The sequence below is a fragment of the Aotus nancymaae genome, unplaced genomic scaffold (genome assembly GCF_030222135.1).
Source record: "Aotus nancymaae isolate 86718 unplaced genomic scaffold, 86718_ANA_hifiasm-v0.15.2.pri h1tg000039l, whole genome shotgun sequence".
Classification (NCBI taxonomy): Eukaryota; Metazoa; Chordata; class Mammalia; order Primates; family Aotidae; genus Aotus; species Aotus nancymaae.
This window is the reverse complement of record NW_026988453.1, coordinates 12,330,001-12,351,430: the sequence shown is the minus strand read 5'-3', so window position 1 is coordinate 12,351,430 and position 21,430 is coordinate 12,330,001. Positions and strand designations below refer to the sequence as shown.

The 21,430-nt window shown below is 41.5% G+C and overlaps 1 pseudogene; it reads right to left on the bottom strand.

Moving 5' to 3' along the window:
- Nucleotides 1–1,679: 1,679 nt before the first annotated feature.
- Nucleotides 1,680–10,742, bottom strand: LOC105721911 (transcription factor Dp-1-like; annotated as a pseudogene).
- Between the last annotated feature and the right edge of the window lie 10,688 nt (nt 10,743–21,430).

Below are 21,430 nucleotides of genomic sequence, written 5' to 3'. Positions count from 1 at the left end.
GACTTGCCGTCTTTCTGCTTTGTCATTCACATGCCCAAAGGCACCAAGGTCCCTAGAAGGAATATTGAAGACTGCATCTCTCTGCGTCTCTCTCTCTCTCTGCTGAAGACATAGGTCTCTCTCTCTCTCTCTCTCTCTCTCTCTCTCTCTCTCTCTCTCTCTCTCTCTCTCTCTGTCTCTGACCCCAGAGAAGCAGTGGGGGCATGACACAAAGAGGAATCCACATCTCTGCTTCCTGGATTCCCCTCTGACTCTTTCCTCTGTCTTTTTCATCTAGAGGAAACAGTTGGGGCAGAGATGTTCCTACTTAGATGCATTCCTTTTCTTGTATTTTCTGTCTTACGCCAGAAACCTCAACACTTTATTTCAGAAGCTGACAATGTGACATCTTTGTTCTGTAGCTCTGGGGTTGAAAGTGGCCCCTTGTCAACAACTGGAGCAAGGATGGTCACAGGGAGGTTAAAAAAAAAAAAAACTGGCTGGGCACAGTGGCTCACGTGCGTAATCCCAATGCATCGAAAAGCTGAGGCAAGAGGATTGTTTGAGCCCAGGAGTTCGAGATAAGCCTGGGCAGCATATTGTGTAAATATGTGTATCTATATATATACATAGTGCTCTTCCATCTCCCACCACGCCTGGCATGGTAGCATATGTATGTGTGTGTGTGTGTGTGTGTGTGTGTGTGTATATATATGCATGTATATATATGGGCCTGGTGGTGCATACCTGTGGTCCTAGCTAGTTGGGAGGCTGAGGTGGAAGGATCTCTTGATCCCAGGTGGTAAAAGTTGCAGTGAGCCATGATCACACCATTGCACTCCAGCCTGGGCAACAGAGTGAGATGCTGTCTCAAAAACAAACTGTATGCCAGGTAACATCTCAAAGTGTTACTCTATCACACCATTATCATGTCAGAACCAAGGCTGGTGATGCTGAAATATCTGAAGCCATCCAATGTTCACTTTCAAGAGACCAGCTCAAATCGATGACACAGAGGCAGAGAGGCAAGCATGGAACCTGAGAGTTGCATGAAGTGAGATTCATCCAGCTGTGGAGTCAGGTTTTCTTGCCTAAATTCAAGAGGATGGATGAGTTGACCCCTCAAAGGGACTTTCCTGTTCTAGCAAGTTTCTCTTCAAGTGGAGAAAAAGTGCTTTTCTGATTTTTTTTTTTAATTCCAACCCTCCAGTTTTGCTTAAAACCTAAGTCTATATGCTTGGGACTGAGAGCTGCACATTCTTAAGTGTTTTCAAAGAAGCAAGAAAAAAGGAAAAGGATTTAAAATAAAATCCCACCATTGTTCATTGAACAACGAATTGCAACTGGTAAAAAGAAATAATATTTTGATTTGGAAGAAGAAAACTACCAAGCACATCCTGAGCCTCTTAATGGAGTTGCCTCTGTTCAGAAAACAGTGGCAGAACAGGCACACATCAGATCAACCAGGCATGTTATCGCCCCCTGTAAAGGTGATTGCTTGTCATCTTTTATGAAGCGTCTGCCCCTTTTGGTTGTCAACAATGAGGAACCTTACCCTTTCTTTCCTGCTTATTCTTCCTCCTGGATCTTATCATGGGAGAACTGCTTTTCCACAACGACCCTTCTCACAGAGAAGAGCTGCTTCCTCTGTCCAGGATAACAGAAATAAGACGAAACAGGATGAGTCTATTTCACAAAGCTCAGAAAGCACTGCCAATCAGCTCAGCACCAGCACGTTGGATAGCAGCATGAAGATCATCTTGTCCATTTTCTGTCTTTGCAAGATGCTCTTCTAGAGATCCCTTCTTCACCTGGAAAGTCTCCAGGGAAGGACACTCCTCAGCTTCCTGATATTGGGCATGACGATGTCTTCTATTTGGAATGTTTTATATCTAATTGAAAGCTTTTCTGCCATCTTTCACTTTCCTTCTTCCTTACAAAACTTGTCCCCATAAAAAAATTATGAAGTAGATAAAGGTTGGTTTTAGTGCCTTCTCTTCGCTCTCTCCCCACCCCCACCCTTTTATGCATTCTCTGCTCTTTCCGTTTTCCAAGGCTTTCTGTGTCTTCATTGTCATAAAGGAAAGTAGATGGGTACTTTTTTTTTTTCTAAGACATCGGTCCCTTGCAAGATAAGCCCTGCAAGAAGAGACCAATGCTTACAAAATGCTGAATTATTAATGATGACATTTCAGGAAACTCTGAAAAGGAGATTGGGGTTAGGGTGAACTTTGCCCACAGCCCTCAAATAATGTCATGTGCGTAAGACTAACCATGAATATTGAGTCAAGGCAGCCAGCCTAAACTCTGGGAGACCTGCATCCAGCTCCCCTTAATAGCTGTGCCACTTTGATTAACTTATTAAACCTCGTGGAGCCTCATTTTCCCTATCTGCAAAATGGGAGTAAGTGCCCTACTTCCCAGGCTGTTGTGAGGATTACAAGAGATGATGTAGATAATGTGCTTTCCACAATGCCAGCCAGGTACATTGTCCTGAATACAAACTGGCTATCATTATTATTGTTGTTGTTATCCATAGTTACTTTTTATGAATACAAACGGAAGATTTTCAGCCAAGCCAGTGGAATACTAAAAAGTGTGAGTGGGGAGCAGTTGCTCTTTCTGCTGATACACTTGATAAGTATTACTATATGGCTAACAAATATCTTTCTTTCTTCCCAGGATAACATAGGCAGGTAGTGAAGCAAGAGAGGCTCCCCAGAGCACACTACGAGTGGGTGGGCAGTGAGTAGGAGTGAGTGTGGCTGTCCTTGGCCTCTGTCTGCCCTAAACATTTTTGTGGTTCCTATTAAACAGTGTGAATGTCAACAAGGGCTGGGATTTGGGTTGAACTTATTCATGCTTCACATCTCCATATTTTATATTTCCCAGGACTGACCCATATGCAGCCTCTTTCATTCTGAGATAGAAGTCTGCTTAGCAAACAGCCAGGTAGATAGACAAGTCGTGATTTGGTGAAACCTAGAAGAATTATGAACTGTAGCAAATATAGCCAACGATGGCATAGCTAAGGCATATTTTCCTTTCCCCTTGATATCAGTGGAAATGTGCATCTACAGGCATCACAGAAATAACCACCCACTCCATATATTTTCCCCTTTTTATGGTTTTTATTGGTATAGCAACATTATTCAAGCTAGGCTCTTCCATCTCCCAAGCCAATTTCTTTTGCATCTGTGTTTATATTGATGCTATTCAAACAATGATCTTCCACTTCCCCTGTCAGTTTCCATCGTGCATTTCACATATTATGAACTTATTTAAACAAAAATAATCCTCTCTGGGTACATTTCTTTCCCATCTGTTTCTTCCCTGCCCTATACTACCAATACTCATTTCAAAGCAACATTGTAATATCATTTATTGTTATTTTCTCTTGTTTCTAAGCTTCTTCTGTAGCATTCAGAGGGGAGGGTGCGGGGGAAATATATAGCATTAATGATTTATGGTCAATAAGGTATTTCTTACTCAAAATGTTTCTAAAAGGATTTCTGTCCATTTTTAAGAGCAATGAGATCTCAGCAATCATGACATTTTATATTTGTAGGGTACTTTACAGTTAGTTTTTTATGTCCTTTCACTAAGTGTCATTTTAGGGGGTTTGGAAAAAAGAAAAGAAAAAGGAAAAATAGAGCTTGTTATCCAGATCATTCTAAATATACAGATTTTGGACAACCTATAATACACTATGTTGAAGTCAAAATAGACTATAACGATGGATCTCTAAACCTAACATTTTGTTTTTAGAATCACAGAATAGTGATTCGAGACATACCTAGAGAGTGGGCGGTCTTCAGTGTGTTTGAAGAGCAAAGAGAAGGTGGGGGCTTTCTATGAGAAAGAGAAATGTTATTTGTTTTGAAAAAAAGTTTCTTTGCACTGGTAGAATTTTAGGAGATGGTATGCTCTGATTGGTGAGTGATGGTGGTAGGTAAAAACTAGTCTTAGAGTTGTGGCAGGCTGTTTCAGCAGCTGTTGGATCTAACTGGTTTCAGAGTTACAGCAGGCAGTTGCCGCAGCTAGGCTTGCAAGCAAAGAATTAAATTCTTTGCACAGTGTTATGTGCCCCAGGTGCTTTTCCCCTGGCTTCTTGACTCTGATTTAGTTGGGTATGACAAGAGTGACCCAATTCACATAATCACCCTTCACAACTGGACATGCAGATGTTTGAATTGTTCACCTGTCTCCAGTACGCTTGGAATTGTGGGGACACAGCTATTTGTCTACTAAAATTCGTGTGAGGTGGTGGGGGTGGGCTGGAAATTGTTCTTAATTTTGGAAATGATCTAAACAGAGAGAGGTAAGTCTGTCCCTCAAAATGAATACATGTTTAGATTAATAATATTTCTTTATAGTTCTCATTTGTTTAGAGATTGTATTCTGTTTCCCAGGCTCAGAAAGACTTGTTATAAACACTCTAATCCTTTCCAAATCAGGTGTCTGTGCACCTATTTCCATATAGATATCTTAGGAGCATGAGCGATAATTTATTCTCATAATCTGCCTACAAAAGAAGAATGTTCCTCCTTCCTCTGCCAGCCTTGCCCAGATGAAAGGACCAGAGCCTCCTGCATGCTTCTGAGGCCAGCTGTGAGAAATCAGCTGAGATTTTTGAAGAGAAATAAGCCTTTTTAGTCTTTGAAGAAATATCTGTAGAACCCACACTCTGGTAGACAACTTCCAGAGGTCACTTAATTCTGCATGGAGTTTCTAACTCAACATTTATAAATGGGTCACGTTTCTTCCTCTGGAAAGGCAGATTGGCAAGTTAATATTATCTCACAGAACACATATTCTTCAAATGAGAGGTGCTTTAGTGAGTTCTTTTTCACGGGTTCATGGGCGAGGTTGGAATGTCTCCCATGCAGGAAGAACATTGATGAGGCATCCATCCTGTCTGACCTCAATCCTTCTGCATCCTGGAAGTTCAGTATTCCTGAGTTGGACTTTAAAACCTGTCCCAGGTTGGAGATTCTTGCTCCACTTTCTGCAGGCTAAAGAAGCAAGATTCTTCTAATTGTTTTTCATCTGTGATGGTTTTAAAAGTGAGGAAGAGCTTATAAGTCTCTTTTACAGTTCATTACAACTAAGAAACCTTATTTAGTCAAAGAAAATTGTCCTTTGGGGAATGGTTAGAATTTGCAAGGAGTAAAATCTTGGGGGTGGAAAACATTCTCTGCATGGTACAGAGAACAAAAACAAAATCCCCAAACCTACTCCTCAATACAATTTCTCATTAAGTAAATAAAATGGCCTTTTCCTTTTCTCTACTCAAACCCTATGTGTTTTATATCAGTTTAGTGTTCTGCCCTCCTGCCCTTGTTTTCTGTTTTTCTCCAGTGGATCACTTCTGGTTTCAGTACCACAAAAGGGTAGACTTTCTAGAGGTTGGAAGATCCAAAGTTAAAATATATAGCCTTGAATCATAGTTGCTGAAAGTTCCCGTGCAGTGTCTTAGCTGGGTTAGGTCAAGCAAGTCAAACTCAAAAGGGGATTGAACTTCTTACCAGAAGTTAGTATCCTGTCATCTATAAATAGGTCATCCCCATCAGAAATCTTCATAGGAGTGACCTTTGTAGGCATCACTGACATAATCTTTGTTTCCAAAATCTTTTCCTACTCCTGCAGTTCATCCTGGCCTCTTCTGGCTTGAAACAATCTCTTTCAGGAAATTTGAAGTCCATAATCTTGACTTCTTTACCTAGGCAGCTCATGTTGCTTCTTTTTCCAGTCTTGATTACATTCAAATTCCACTGTCCCAACTAAATACTATCACACAGATAAAAGTAAAGGAATTTCTAACATCAAGAGTCTCAGAGATTTAGCCCTGATGTGATGTGCTCAATCATAGGAATAGTAGTAGGAAATGAAAGGATTTTGTAGAGTTTCTTAAAACTTCATAGAAAGTTAGAATACCTGCCTGAAGTCTCCATGTGAGGGCTTACAATTCTGATCATTTGGAGATGTGCTAAATTATATTTTGAAGCATGTTTGAAAGATGTGGTTCTGTGGTTACGAAGTCTGAGCAGTCATTTTATTATAAATACCCTCTTAGTTTATGTCACTCTCCCTAAACTCAGTTTGAGGTGCAAAATCCTGGTTTTGGAATCTGAAAGCTTGCTTTCCAGTGCTCTCTCTTGTGCTAACCAATTGTATGATCTTTAGTAAGCCACACAGTGGCTCTGGGACAATTTCATATTTGGAAAATGTGGAAATAGGGCTGGGTGACTAAGGAGGAAGTTAAAGAGCTAGGCAAGCACAGTATTTACATTGATAGTCCCAGGATAAGAAGTTTACAGACCTTGTCGGGCTTCAGTATCATCAGGAGGCTTTAGTAAACGGTAGACTTCTGTGCTCACCCCAACAAGTCCTATTCCGTAGTGTTTAGGGAGAGAAGCAGTCCAGCTGCTTGTTTAATCAGTGTCTTAGGTGATTTTGATGCTCTGGGTCCTCACACTGCACCTTGAGAAACCTACCCAGGGAGGTATAATTCAGAGTCCCACAGCACCTCTCCTCTCCATCCCATCACTAGCACTAGAAAGGTCCTTGAGGGTAAAAAGGGAAGACTTCTCATTGGGCTTAAAGCCCAAATGTCTGAGAGAAAAGCTATCACATTAATGAATAATTAACAAGCATGGGTTCTTTCCAGATCAGGTTTTGAAGGGGCCAGTCCAAACCAGCTATGGCCAGTCAAAACTGGCCTAAACTGTTGGGCCCATCAGAGCCTATTTAAACTGCAATCAGTTGAAACTACTCCAAATTGATCAGGACCATCCATGACTAGTCAGAACCAGCATAGACTGACTATAGCCAGTTGAAACCAGTTAGGTTCAGCCATAGCCAGTGTAAACCAGCTGTGGCCCATTAAAATTGGTCAAAACAAATTGGAACAGGAAGTAATGGATCAGAACCAGCATAAATCAGTTGTGCCCAGTTCAAACCACTCAAACTGGTCATGCCTTTTAATAACCATTAGAAACTGATGTCGAGGGCCAGTTGATACTGGCTTAAAACAGTTGCAGCCAGTCAGAACTGGTCGAAACCATTTGTGGCTACTTATAACCAGTCAAAATGGTAAAAGCCTGCCATGACCGTCAGAACCAGTATAAACTGGTTGTGACAAGTCACAGTTGAGCCTAGCTGAAACCAGCATCAATATTTTGCAGCTGGTCAAAAGTGGTCTAAAGCAGTGGTGGCCAGTTGAAATTGGTTAGAATCATCAATGACTGATTGAAACCCACCAAAACTGGTTGTGGCTGGTCTAGGCAGGGTTTAAACCAGTCACAGCCAACCATAACTGGTTTAGGCTAGTTCTGGCAGGTCAAAATCAGTCAAAACAAATTGCAGCTGATCAGAGGCAGCCTAAACTGGTCGAAGCCAGTCTAAACTGGTCAGCATCAGCCATGACCAGTCAGAATAGGCATAAACCAATTGTGGCTGGCCAAAATGAGTAATGAGTCAAAACTGATTGAGGCTGGGAATAGGTGGTCTAAAACAGTTGTGCCCAGTAAAATAAGTTATGATCAGTCACAGCCAGCTTACATTGTCTGCAGCCAGTCAGAACTGGTTTGAACTTACGGCCACAGAAACAAACTGCGGCCACTGAAAATTGTCCTAAACCAGTTATACTTGATTAAAACCAGTCTAAACTAGTTGTGGCTGGTCATAACAGGTCAAAACTGGTTTGGGAAGGTCAAAACTGATCGAAACCATTTGTAACAGATCATGACCAGTCAGAAATGGCCAAAATTAACTGTGCCTGGTAAAAACCAGCCTAAACCAGTTGTTCCATGTTCAGCCTGTCTAAACCTGTCATGGTCGGTCATAACCAATCCAAACTAATTGTGGCCAGAAGAAACCAGCCCAGACAGACTGTAGCTAGTTATAGTCAGTCTAAATCATTTGTGGCCAGTTAAAACCCATCTAAATCAGTTGCAAATAGCCCAGACCAGAAATAACTGGTATAAATAGGCTGGGGCCAGTCACAACTGGTGGAAGCTGATCTCAGACAGTTTAGACTAGCTTTTAAGATAGTTTCTCCTGGTTTTGACCCATTATGTCTGGCTTCAACTGGCCATGATGGGCAGTGTCCAGGGGTAAACAGTAGTGTCTAGTGCTGACTGCTCAGGACTGTTCACAGAACAGTGCCAGCACACGATGAGCAGCAAACCATAAATTGATTACTGGAGTTCCTCAAATTAAAAATAAACTTTTGTGAATTCTGGTTTTGATTTGCATCTGCCTTGTGAGCAATGATGCTGAACATATTTTCAGGTGCTTCTTGGACATTTATACATCATTTTTGTAGAAATGGCTTCTCAAATCCTTTAAAGTAGTTGAAATTGGCTTTGTTGATTGTTTCTTTCCTGTGCAGAAGCTTTTTCTCTTGATGTGATTCCATTTGTCAAATTTTGCTTTTGTTGCCTATGTTTTCGAGGTCTTACTTTAGAAATCTGTGTTCAGAACAATATTCTGGAGTGTTTTTCCAATGTTTTCTTCTAGTAGTTCCATAGTTTTAGGTCTTAAATTTACATCCTTAATCATTTTGATTTGATTTTTTATATGGCAAGAAATAGGAGTCTAGTTTCATTCTTCTGCCTAAGGATATCTAGTTTTCCCAGTACTATTCATTTAAGAGACTATCCTTTTCCCTATGCATGTTATTGATGCCTTTGATGAAAATGAGTTAACTGTGTATTTGTGAATTTATTTCTGGATTCTCTATGTTTATTTATTTTAATGCCCATTTGCATTTTATTAATAAGAACTAACAGTGTCAAGTTAAACAAGTTAAACAATTAAAATCTCTTTATATTCCATAAAACATTACAGAAAAGTTTAATTTTGTTTCAATAAAAAGACTCATTTTAGAACAGGCAGCTAACAGCAACCGTGCAGTTAATGGGTTTTGTGAATAAATTTTAAAAGAGACTGCCTGTCGTTAAATTCCTTTTTCTTTTTATAAAAAAAACTATTGACAAATTTTGAGTTAAGAAATTGTTAAAACATTCTCTATAATTTCAATTTTATAATAGATTACAGGAAGATGCTTATCAAACAAATACAACATTTGTTTCAGTACATGTCTTTAAATGATAGATTTATAAGTATGTAAACAACAATATAATAAAAGATTTCCAAACGCTGCCTGTAAGAAATCAGGCAAATTTTACCATAAGCAATAAACCATTCCAAGCCTTCCAGACAGTCTCCATAGGCACAGCAGCGTGGTAATAAGCTTTAACAAAACCAAACAAAAACAATCAAATAAAAGCACTTTGCAATTTGTTGCTGCAAAATAGGGAGAGACAAGATTGTGTAAACTTCATGGAATCACAACAGTCAAGGGAAAATAAAGTCAGTAAGGTTGATGGTGTTTATTGTTTAGAAAGTCAAATTCTGCTGTTTGCTTGGGGCTCTGAACACTGTACCACTGAACAAATGGAAAACTCCGCAGAGTCTCGCTAACCCGCCGGCGTGGGTGCCACCCAAACTTTCTGCAAATAAACAGCATTCGGTGCTCACCATCCACAACAGGAGGGCGGTTTATTTTCGTGGATGTGGATGAAATACAATTTCTTCGGCAAACTCAGCAAAAACTGTTAAGGGGCAAAAATGAACTCTGCATTTAAAGAAAAACAGAATATGAAAACACAAAATCCTAAAAAGTAAAAAAACGCTCTGCCCCAGCACACTGGTATCAAAACACGCATCCATGGCGCTTCCTAATCCTATGGGAAACAATCATTGCTTATCGGAGGTGGATATCTAAATTCAGCAGCTTACCAATATCTTCTTAGGAGTAGGCCAAAAGGAAACAGAAAACCCACATTTAAAAAACAAAGTTTCTTTTCCCTAATGATGATGAAGGGCAGGTGGATGAACGAGTTGGGCGGCAGCGGCCGGCTGGCCTCCTGCTCTCCGTGCGGGTTTCTCTTCACCAGGTTCTTGAAGGCAATTTGCTGTAGAGTAAGTTCTAGAACTTGAGACTTTGCTTTATTCTTTCAAGTCTCCTCTGTCTTTCCACCTCTAAGTTCTGACATTCCTGAGCCGGGTCGGTAGGCAGACCAATCCACGTGATCTCCTCCTTGGAGATGATGTTCGCGGCCATCAGCAGGAACGTGTAAGGCATCCTAGACGCGCCGCCTTAGGTTCTTCCGGTCGTCAGCTGACTCGTTTGGAAGATGTGGTTGTCCGCAGCCCTGAAGGCCGCGACCAGCTCATCCACCACCTGGTGGTAGGAAGTGGTCCCTTTCCCCTGCGCCTTCTCACAGACCTTCGTGGAGAAATGGCGCAGGCCCTCGCCATTCTTCTCTCCTTTCCTGTTGCGCTTCCCTGCAAACCAAGGTGAGGAGTCGGAAGGCTGGATCTGAGAGGCAAGGTGGGTGCTGGCGGGTGCGGGCCGCCTCCCACGAGGGCGTGTGACGCTGGCGGGGCGCGGGCCTCCTCCCGCGAGGGCGTGTGACGCTGGCGGGGCGCGGGCCTCCTCCCGCGAGGGCGCGTGACGCTGGCGGGGCGCGGGCCGCCTCCCGCGAGGGCGTGTGACGCTGCGGGTCTCTGAGGCGCACCAGTGTTGACATTGGACTGTCCAAAGGTTTTCGGCGAGAGCTGCTTCCTGAGGGGGTTGATGGTGGAGGGAGGAACGGCCACAAGGGACACCCACACCTTTGAGGGACTAAGGTTCTGGTCTGTGAAGACCTGAGTTCTCTGTTGGCTTCGGTTAGACCGGCATCTTTTGCCATGTGACCAGACCCGGGAAATCAACGCTATACATGTTCACCCTCCCAAAGAAGAAAAATGATTTTTCAGGGCGCAGCCCCAGGGTCCCGGAGCAACCGTGCAGGCTCGCGGCGTCCACCCCAGACCCCGGCGGCGCCCTCCCGGCTGACCGGTAACTCTGACACGTGTGCTTCCGGGGTCGCGCCGCCTGCCTGTCCCTAAGCCTCCGGCCGCCTCCGCATGAGGCGCCTACTGCGCGCGCCGGAACCAGGTCCTCCGGCGTGGGACATGGGCGTTGCTGTGGGCCGGGAGGGCCCGGCCCTCAACCCCGCGGTCACTCAGGGAAAACCATCAGCGCCGTGCGCGCGGGGTCCCCGGGGCACAGGAGCGCGCGGGTCGGGACCACACGGCGGCTACACGCGGCGGGGGCGCGCGATGGGGTGGCAGGGGGTCCAGCCCTGCGCCCCGCGCGCCCGCCCGCACCCCTGGACCCCACCCGCGGTGTCCTCTACCCGCAGCACCTGGCTGCCCGGTACGACCGTGCCGGCGGGGCCGCGCGAGGAGGCTGAGGCGCTGGCTCAGCCAGGCGGTCTCGCTTAGTATTCATGGGCCAAGTGGTGCCGGGACCTCTATGTTTATTTTTTTGTGCCAGTACCATGCTGTTTTGGCTACTATAGCTTTATAGTACCTTTTGAAGTCTGGTAGTGCGATGCCTCCAACTTTGTTCTTTTTACTTAAGAGTACTTTGGCTATTGTGGGTCTTTTGTGGCTCCATATTAGTTTTAGGATTGTTGTTTCTATTTCTTGAAGAATATTACTGATATTTTTATAGGGATTGCATTGAATCTGTAGAATGCTTTGAGTAATATGAACATTTAATATTGATTCTTCTAATATGTAAACAGGGAATATCTTTTCCTTTTTTGTGTGTGTCCCCTTCAATTTCTTTCATTGGTGTTTTATTGTTTTCATTCTAGAGATTTTTCACCTCTGGTTTAGTTGGTTCCGACTTCTTTTCATAGCTATTGTACATTGGAGCCCTTTCTTGGTGTTCTTTTTCAGGCTGTTCACTGTTGGCATATAGGAAGGCTATTGATTTTTGTATGTTGATTTTTTTATCTTGCAATTTTACTGAATTTGTTCATCTGTTATGAGAGTTTTTTGATGCAATCTTTAGGTTTGTCCATATACAAGATAATATAATCTTCAATCAAGAATAATTTGACTTTATTATTTCCAGTTGATATGTCCTTTATGTCTTTCTCTCATCCAATTGCTCTGGCTAGGACTTAACAGTACTATGTTGAATAAAATTAGGGAAAGTGGACATTCTTGGCTTGTTCTGGATCTTAGGTTTTCCCAGTTCAGTATGATACTAAACTAATTGCACCTGATAAGGTCTAAAGTGGTTGTGGCCAGTTGAAACAGGACTAATTTGGTTGGAACTGGCCATAACCAGTCTCAACTGGTATAAACCAATTGTGGCCAGACAAAGCTGGTCAAAACTGGTTGAGGCCAGCCATAGCCAGTCTAAAGTGACTGTGGCAGTCATAACTGATCTAAACCAGTTGTGACCAGGTGTAATTGATCTAAGTCTAACAGAACCAGCCATAACCTGGCAGAAATGATATGAACCATTTGAAGCTGGCCCAAACCAGCCAAAACCAATTGCAGATGGTCAGAACCAGTCTAAAATCTGGTTGTGGTGTGTCATAGCTATGCAAAACCAGTTCTGACCAGTTGAAAACTGGCTTAAACTTATTGCAACTAGTCATATTCCGTCTAAAGTGATTGTGCCTAGTTGAAACTAGTTGGAACCAGCCGTGACTGATTGAAACCTACTCTAACTGGTTGGAGTTGGTCTAGACTGGTTTAAACCAGTCATAACTGAACGTAACCAGTCCAAAGCAGCTTTGGCCAGTTGACATTGGTCTAAAAAGAAACCAGGAAAGTAATCTAATGTACAGTGACTTACTCCAGTTTGAACACTGCCCGACCAGCTTATACTCATTTTGACTGGCCACAATCAGTTTTGGCCAGTTCTAATTGGTTCTGGTCAGTTATAACTGGTCCAGGCCAGCTTCAATAGGCCACAACCAGTTTAGACCTGTCTGAACTAAAAATCCAGTTTACACTGTATTTTACTGGCCATAGTCAGTGTAGATTGTCCACAGCTGGTTTCTACAGGCTATAACCAGCCATGACAAGTTTAGACCAATTTTCATAGGACATAACTGGTTTAGGCTGGTTTTGACTTGCCACACTTGCTTTCAGCAAGTTGTAATTGGCTCTGGTTGTTACAACAAGTTTAAACTAGTTTCAAGAGGCACAAGTTTAAATTGGTTTTGACCAGGTGCAGACACTTTAGGATTATTGTGGCTGGTAATGACCATTTTGACCAGTTTCAACTGGCCACAACCAGTTCAGACTGGCTGTGGCTGCCTCTACCAGTTCAAACTGGCTATGGCTGGCCACAGTAGCTTCATGCCAGTTCTGACTAGTCATGGCCAATTCTGACTTGTTTAGATCTGTGTCAACTGGCCATAACCACTTTAGATCTGTTTTTATCAGCTGTACTTAGTTAAGTATTACATTGAACAAGGAAGAACTGATGTGTTTTTTTTCCTCTAAAACCTGGAACAAGACAAAGATACCTACTTTCACCATTTTTATTTAACGTAGTACTGTAAGTCCTCACCAGAGAAATTGGATAAGAGGAAGAAATAAAGAACATTCAAATGGAAAATAAGAAAATCACATCGTCTTTGAAGATGATGTGATTGTCTATATGGAAAATCTTAAGACTTCACCAGGAAACTCTTATAACAGATAAACAGTTCAGTAGAGTTGCAGGCTACAAAATCAACACATAAAAATAAATAGCCTTCTTGTATGCCAAGAGTGAACAATCTGAAAAAGAAAGCAAGAAAGTGGTCTAATGTATAATAGCTACAAAAAATAAGCAGGAAAACAACTGAAGAAGTGAAAATCTCTGGAATGAAAGCTATAAAACACCAATGAAAGAAATTGAAGAGAACACACACAAAAAAGGGAAAGAGATTCCATGTTTGTAGATTGGAAGGATTGAGAGGACACTAAGAATGGGGACATGGTGGAGGAACAAACAAAACCGCCCAAAGGCAAGTTTTACTGATTGCGCATTTTTGCTACAAGCTGTCTTCAGAGATGTAGACAGGAGTTGGCGAGAGTCGAGGTGATGTAGAGAGAAATTGATGAGAATGACAGATATAATTCATCTGGAAAATAAATTCCGGGGGTTATTTTCTGAAAGGCATGCAGGTGAGAAGTATGTGACTAAGAGATGGCTTGTTCCAGCAAGTACCCTATGGTATCTGGCTGTGCCCTGAAGTCGTAAGCAGAGTTATTTGATCATATGACATCTGTGGGGTGATGGTAACTATTAGCTTTAAGTAGACAGAGAATCTGTGCTGGGGCAGGTGCGTTTGTGCGTCGAGGGCAGATGAGGGTAGAGAGAGGAGTCGTGTATAATAAGTCCTAGAGGGAAGAGAATGCAGCTGGGCAACTCAATAACTCTGTCCTAGTTTCAGCTCCATTGGTGCAAGGGCAGAGCATCGAAATTAGCCTTCAATCCAGTTTATTTGTTGCTATCTAAATTCCAATTTATTTTTTTGTCAAGTTGGTCCATTTGCATGCAAGGTTGCTAGCTCTAATCTACTCTGATAATGACTTGGGTAAGCAGGTTGAAAATGTCTTACTCCTCCCTAAAGGCTCACAATGTAGAAAGGAAGGATAGTAAAGCAACCTTTTCATAATTAAACAAGGAAGAAAATCACATCACGTTTTTACACTTTTCATTCCTTTTCACCTCTCACAACTTTGGATGCTGAACTAGGGCTGGCAGGAACATGGACTGGAGAAGATGGGTGACATGTTTCTTGGAATTCAAACTTCTCTTTATCACGAAGCCTTAGTAATGCTGCCCAGCCAGTTTTTGCATTAAACAAACACAAATTGAAGGAGAGGAACATTATTTAATCTCCCTGGGGCCAACATCTATTAATAACCTAGATTTTCCTGAACCTAAATCTTTTATATAGCTAATTCATCTTTTTTTTTTTAAATGGATTCTTCTCTAAGAGTTATTATCAAAGAGACTTAATTATTTTAACTAACTGATGAGATTGTGAGCTAGTGACAAGGCTGAAATTTTATATTCTCCTTGTAGCAATTCAACAACTTTCAATTCCAATCCATTTCATTTGGTTCTGTTCCCTGGTGTCCCATTTTCCCTCTTGTTTCATTCTGGAAATCACCAGAGTCAGATCTTGAACTTAATACCCGCTTTGGATCAAGACTCCATTTGATAGTCTGGGTTAAAACTCTACAGTTGTTTAATTCCCTTAACTATCCCATTATCATCCTCTTCCCCCATCCCTTTCAGATGCTAAACCTAGAGTAAATGGGATGCATTTACTTAAAAGACCTAGGAGCTTTGTGAATGGCCAGTGTAGGGGCATCACCAGAAGGAATTCATAGAAAGGAGAGCCAGCCCAAGGGAAAATTTTAAACAGGTGAAATTTATTTAAATTTGCATAATCTCTCTTTTCCTCAACACCTTTCTTTCTTCATATGGCTCCTTAATTAACTTCCCCCATTCTCTTTTCTAGCCCCCCAGAGTGCTCATGCTATTTTCTGGCTATCCTAGGCTATGTAGATATACATACATTTACATATACATATACATATACATGGTGCTATTCAAGGCATATATGTACGTGTGTATGTATATATATGTGTGTGTGTGTGGTGTATGTATATATATGTGTATATATATATATTCAAGGCTCTCTAGTGTCTTAAGTAAACACTAGTTAACTGATAAGCTTAACTGTACTGGAGAATAAAAGGTTAATATGGTGTTTTCTCCTGTGGATTTTGAATTTCAAAAGGAGACTTCAGAAATGATTTAGCCCAAAGGAAGGCATATCTTTTGGTGGAATTCCAGGTACCTTGGTAGAAAATTTTTGAGCTGAGTGGCCCTATTGCTCAGATGCCACCATGTTTGTCATTTTCTATTTTGTCTCTAATTAAAGTCAGTTCTGTTTCTGGGGCTATAATGGAGAAATACTAGATAGGTGTGCCTTCTTTTTTTTTTTTTTGAGACGGAGTCTCGCTCTTGTTACCCAGGCTGGAGTGCAATGGCACGATCTCGGCTCACCGCAGCCTCCGCCTCCTGGGTTCAGGCAATTCTCCTGCCTCAGCCTTCTGAGTAGCTGGGATTACAGGCACGTGCCACCATGCCCAGCTAATTTTTTGTATTTTTAGTAGAGACGGGGTTTCACCAGGTTGACCGGGATGGTCTCGATCTCTTGACCTCGTGATCCACCCGCCTCGGCCTCCCAAAGTGCTGGGATTACAGGCATGAGCCACCGCGCCTGGCCTAGGTGTGCCTTCTAAGTGAATTACTGGCTTTATTCATTTATGCAAGCCACATCATTTGTTCATTTGATAGATATTTACTGAGCATCTACTTTATTGCACATTGTGAGCGGTGCCTTGGATACACCTGAAGAATAAGACAGTGTGGCGGGTAGTAAAATCTGAACAACCAGAGTTCACTCCCTGGCTTCCTCTAGGGAAGGAATATTTGCCAGACCTGTCCCATTCATCAAAAAAAAGTAGGATGAAGAAGATATATCACATACTTGAACTTAATCCATGCAGCTCGCTTACTGTGGCTCAAGAAGAAATGGTTTGGAAAAACAAGATAAATACTTCAGTCAGGGCACGCTGGCTGCTGAAGCATATTTAAAAATCAAATTACCATTTTAATGGTATGCATCGTTTCCATATCAAATGATGACATTATTGGCAAAGACTAGAAGGTGACACAATTTTGAGTGCTTAAACTGTCCCAACAATAGATGAAGCTATCTTAAAAGGACTACAAAGCCACTCCACCATCTGGCACCCTCTCTCGCCATCCTGGTGGGGATGGGGAAAAAGAACCCTTCCAAGTGGTGAAATGAAATGAAATTGGCTCTTGCCTTGAGGATGCACGTTGAGGAGGGCCTGTTCGGCCATCTGACATTCTTCTTACTGTAACTCCATAAAGGGATGACTTGCTAAGCAACAGTCTTATAAACAAACTATTTTTTATTATTACAAGTAGACAAGTTTACTACAAGTTTATTGTAGGAAACACAGCAGAACACAAAGCAAAAAAATAAAAGTCATTTATAAAACCTGGAAATAGCTAATATTGATATTTCAGTGTATATCCTTCAGTCTTTAAAAAATTCCTGTGTGCATTCATGTGTGTATGTGTGTGCGTGCGTATGTGTGTGTTTTCAGAGCAAAAATGAAATTAAACTCTAGTTATTTTCCACTTAACACAGGCTGACTTCAGGAGCATGTGGCCTGTGCTTGGTTAAAATGCTCTGCTGTTGCCGTCATGAAATACTTAATTGTATCTTTGAACCTGTGTTTGTAGGTAAAGTCCGATGGGAGTGGAGGAGATGCATGCAATATGGGTGGCTTCTGTTCTTGATGCCTCATTTGCATATAGTGTTCACAGTGCTTCATGAGCACAAGAATTCTGATGGGTCCACAACACAAGGGACTTTTGTGAGACCGAAAGCAAACATGAAGTAAGCATGTTATATCTATAACTGAATGCTTTCCACTTGAACCAGAGCTTGCTTCTAATGCAGAAAGAAGACAATGGTATTTTAAGAAACATGAAGGACCACGAAAACTTAACACATCCTTTCTTTTACATGTTACCTCGCTGTATTAGCCAAGCACTTGAAATGATGACATAGAAAGAGAAAGTAAGACAACCTGTCATTCCTTTTCCTCTCAGTTCTTCCTTACTCATCAGTAAACCAAAGGTAGAGAGAATGCTGGTAGACTGTGGGTACATCAAGAAGTGAAATAAAAACAGTTGAGCTCACTTCGTGAACTCATTTCCATGTTCTGGCAAAAGAGAAATACATATGTGTATGAGAACTTCAAAGTATTGTATAATTTTGGTGATTCTAAAAAAGAAATGGTTTTATTTGCATTTTAAACTTGCATCACACAATAGAAAGATGAATGTATAATTCATGCTAATAAATTTTTAAATTTTATTTACTTAACAACATTAAATGGCAAATTAAAACTTTCATGTCAATTCAAACAAGAGACCACAGAAGAAAGGAAAGATACTGTTAGAAGTAGAATTTTTGATGCCGCAAAAGAAGTAGCACCCGAACGTAAATTTCCTCAGCACGGCAATTTCCTTCTATAGGGTGAGGCTCACAGATGGAACAATGACAAGTGCACACCTGGACAAAGGAGGGAAAGGGGTACTTATGCCTGATGGGGGTGGCCCCTACTGCTGTGTCATTCCCCTATTGACTAGGGTTAGACCACACAGTCTAGACTAATCCCAATAGACGATTTTTAAAGGGAGCAGGGGTATGAGCTGGAATGACAGGGTGGGTAGGTTTGGCGGGGTGGGTAGTTTGGTGGGAAGGATGGTTACAGGCAGGTTAGAGCAGGTAGCAGATGACCGGAGCAGGTGACCGGAATGAGTCAGGATGGGATGTGGGACCGGGGAAACAGATGTGAACTACTGATTAGAACTGGTAGAAAAGGTTGTTTACAGAAGCTACAAGGAAGTTAAACTTTAAAATAGAGAATTAAAGAATAAGAGAGCTGAACATACTGACATACTGATTCTTTGAAGAGAAACTTGGAGTTCACTATATCAGATTCTTTTTTCTGTTTAGAGGCCCCTCATTTTCATTTTCCACTGGGCCCTGTGAACTATATAGCCAGCCTTGACTGAATGATATATTGTAATCATTTTTTTCAAAGCATTAAATATAAGTTTTTAAATTATATGTTTTAATAGACTTTATTTTTAGGGAAATTTTAGTTTTACAGCAAAATTGAATACAAGGTACAGACACTTCCAATGTATGACCTGTCCTCACACACACATAGCCTCTTCCATTATCAACATCCCCAACTAAAGTGGTAAATTTGTTATAGTCGATAAACCTACATTGACATATCATTGTCACTCAACATCCACAGTTTACATTAGAGTTCTGTTGATGTCGTACACTCTATGGGTTTGAATGAATTTATAATGACACATATCCACCATTATGGTATCTTACAGAATACTTTCACTGCCCTAAAACTCTTCTGTGCTCCATAAACATGATTTTAAAAGATTATTACTAACATCTGCATATTAAATGGCTTCAATTGATGAATTTACTCATTTCCTATAACTTTGTGGACATTTAGAAGGTTTACAATGTGTTTCAATTAATTGGTTATTATGTTATGATGAAAATCTCTGCATATAAATCTTAATATACATCTATGGCTGTTTCCTTAAGGAAATTCCAGTAAGTAAAATTGCTAAGTCAAATGATATATACATTTATAAGCATTTTGAGATATAGTGATACATCTCTCCTGGGAAAGTTGGTAACAATGTCCAATTTCTGCCTTAATACAGCAACCCATTCAGTACTTCATCTATCCCTTCAATTACTGTTTGTATCCATGCATTTAGTCTTTGGTGTTTTTCATCCGTTTATTCTTTCATCAACAATCTCTACTCTGCGTGAGGTACTGCATCAGGAAGGTACTGGGCCAAGTGATGAGCAAAATGGGACTTGACTTTATGGAACTGACAGTCAAGTAGGGAAGGTCAGACTGAAACAATCCCACAAATGCCTATGTATTTACAAACTGTAATGAGTTCTGTGAAGGGAAAGACTGGAATAGTTTTAGAGCAATGGGCTAGCGTCTTGACTTGGTTTGAGTGTCAGGTTTCCCTGAAGAGGTCATAGCTAGGTGAGACTTGAAGGAAAGTAGAAATTAAGTTGGTAAAGGAAAGGAGAAGGAGAATAGAAGCATGACAGACAGATGACCAGCCTGAGCGACGGCCTGTGGCAGGAGGGCTGAAATCATGGAAGTGAAAGACCGGTGTGGTTGGAGCACAGAAGGCAGAGGACAAAGTTGAGAGAGACAAAGCTGGAGGCATGGATTAGGCCAGAGGGCCACAAACTATGGCCCCTAGGTCAGATCCAGCCTGCAGTGTATTTTTATAACCAATATTTCATTGGAATACAGGCATGCTCATTTGTTTCTGTATTGTCTGTGGCTGTTTTTGAGTTACGAGGGCAGAGGTGAGTAGTTCCAACAGAGACTGCCTGACCCCAAAAGCCTGCAATATTTACTGTTACGTCCTTTATGGAAAAAGTTTGCCTACTGCTAGACAAGACCATGCAAGGTCTTGAAGTCTGTAGAGAGGTATCATCCTTTACCAGGGAACAGTGGGAAGCGATTAAATGGTTGAAAGGTATAGGTAGCATGTGATTTGTATTTTGGAATTGATTGGAAGGTACAGAGGGAAATTCAGGGAAACCACTGAAGACTGTCACAGTATTCCAGGTGGGAGCCAACGGACCCTTGCGAGAGGGTAGTGGCTTTAGAGATGGAAATTGAAAGACATTTAAGAAGCAAAACTAAGAGGATATAACATGATGGGAGAGGGAGAGAGTTATCAAAAATTACCCCTGGGTTTCTGTTTGGTACGATTGCATGAACCGTGGTGCTCACAGAAATAGGGAAGACTGGAAGAGGACCAGCTGAGAGTGCCCAGGGAGATATTAATGAGTTCAGTGTGAGGTACCTCTAAGATAGCCAAGGGGATTTTGAACAGGCAATTGGATAAAGGTTTCTATAGCTCAGAAAAGTGGTGAATACTCCCCATTGTAATTTGGCCAAAAACGTACTTAGTATCTCATTATATATTTTCTACTGGGTTTATATTTGCCACTGACTTTTCAATACAAAGAACATTCATTTAGTGTCTGTGATGTGCTAAGCGCTTGTGAGTTACTGCAAGAGAATACAAATACAAATAAAATGGTCTTTCTGTTCTCAGGATTACACAATCTACCATATAAAGCAGTCACTAATGAATGGTATTGGAGTGGAGCCCCAAAATGCTATGGGAGCAAATATCAAATAGCAAAAATAAAACCAAAATGATATGGGAAGTGCAATTAATTCTGTCAGGGGTGAGAAATCCACAAAGGAGGTGGTACTGGAGAAAGGATAAATGGGGTTTCAGATGGTAAAGAGGGGTGAGGTCAGTGTATACGGGGCGAAGGGAATGGCAAGATCTGGGGAGTGGAGCTGAGAAAGGAAAGCAGTTATTGGGGAGCAGTTCTTCTGAGATGGAAGAATTTTGTGGTTTTTCTATTCTTACTAAGCCCAGGAACCCCCGTCTGAGCTTAGAACAGTATTTGGCACCCTAATTCTGCTTTGGTCAACTCTAATTTTCATTTCCTGCGAGCATACGGTGCTTTGCCCCCCGTACTGTAGATATGAGATCTTATCTGACTGATTCCTAACTCTCACAGCAGAAATAATTAATTGCTTTATCCTTTGCACTCTCACATTGCTTTATCTTTTATGCTAAAATTGCTCTTGTCACACACTGTTGGGGTTAAATGTAGATGCATTTCTCTATCTACCAGGACATGAACTTATTAAGGGTTGCTGTTCTGTCTTCTACATCTTTGGACCCTCAGTGCCCAGAACAGTGCAAAGCAACAGCAACAAACAATGGCAAACATCCGCTGAATCAAATTAAACAGAAGCCAGAAACTTCTGGCTCCAGTGCTGGTGTTTGAGTGATCTAATGAAA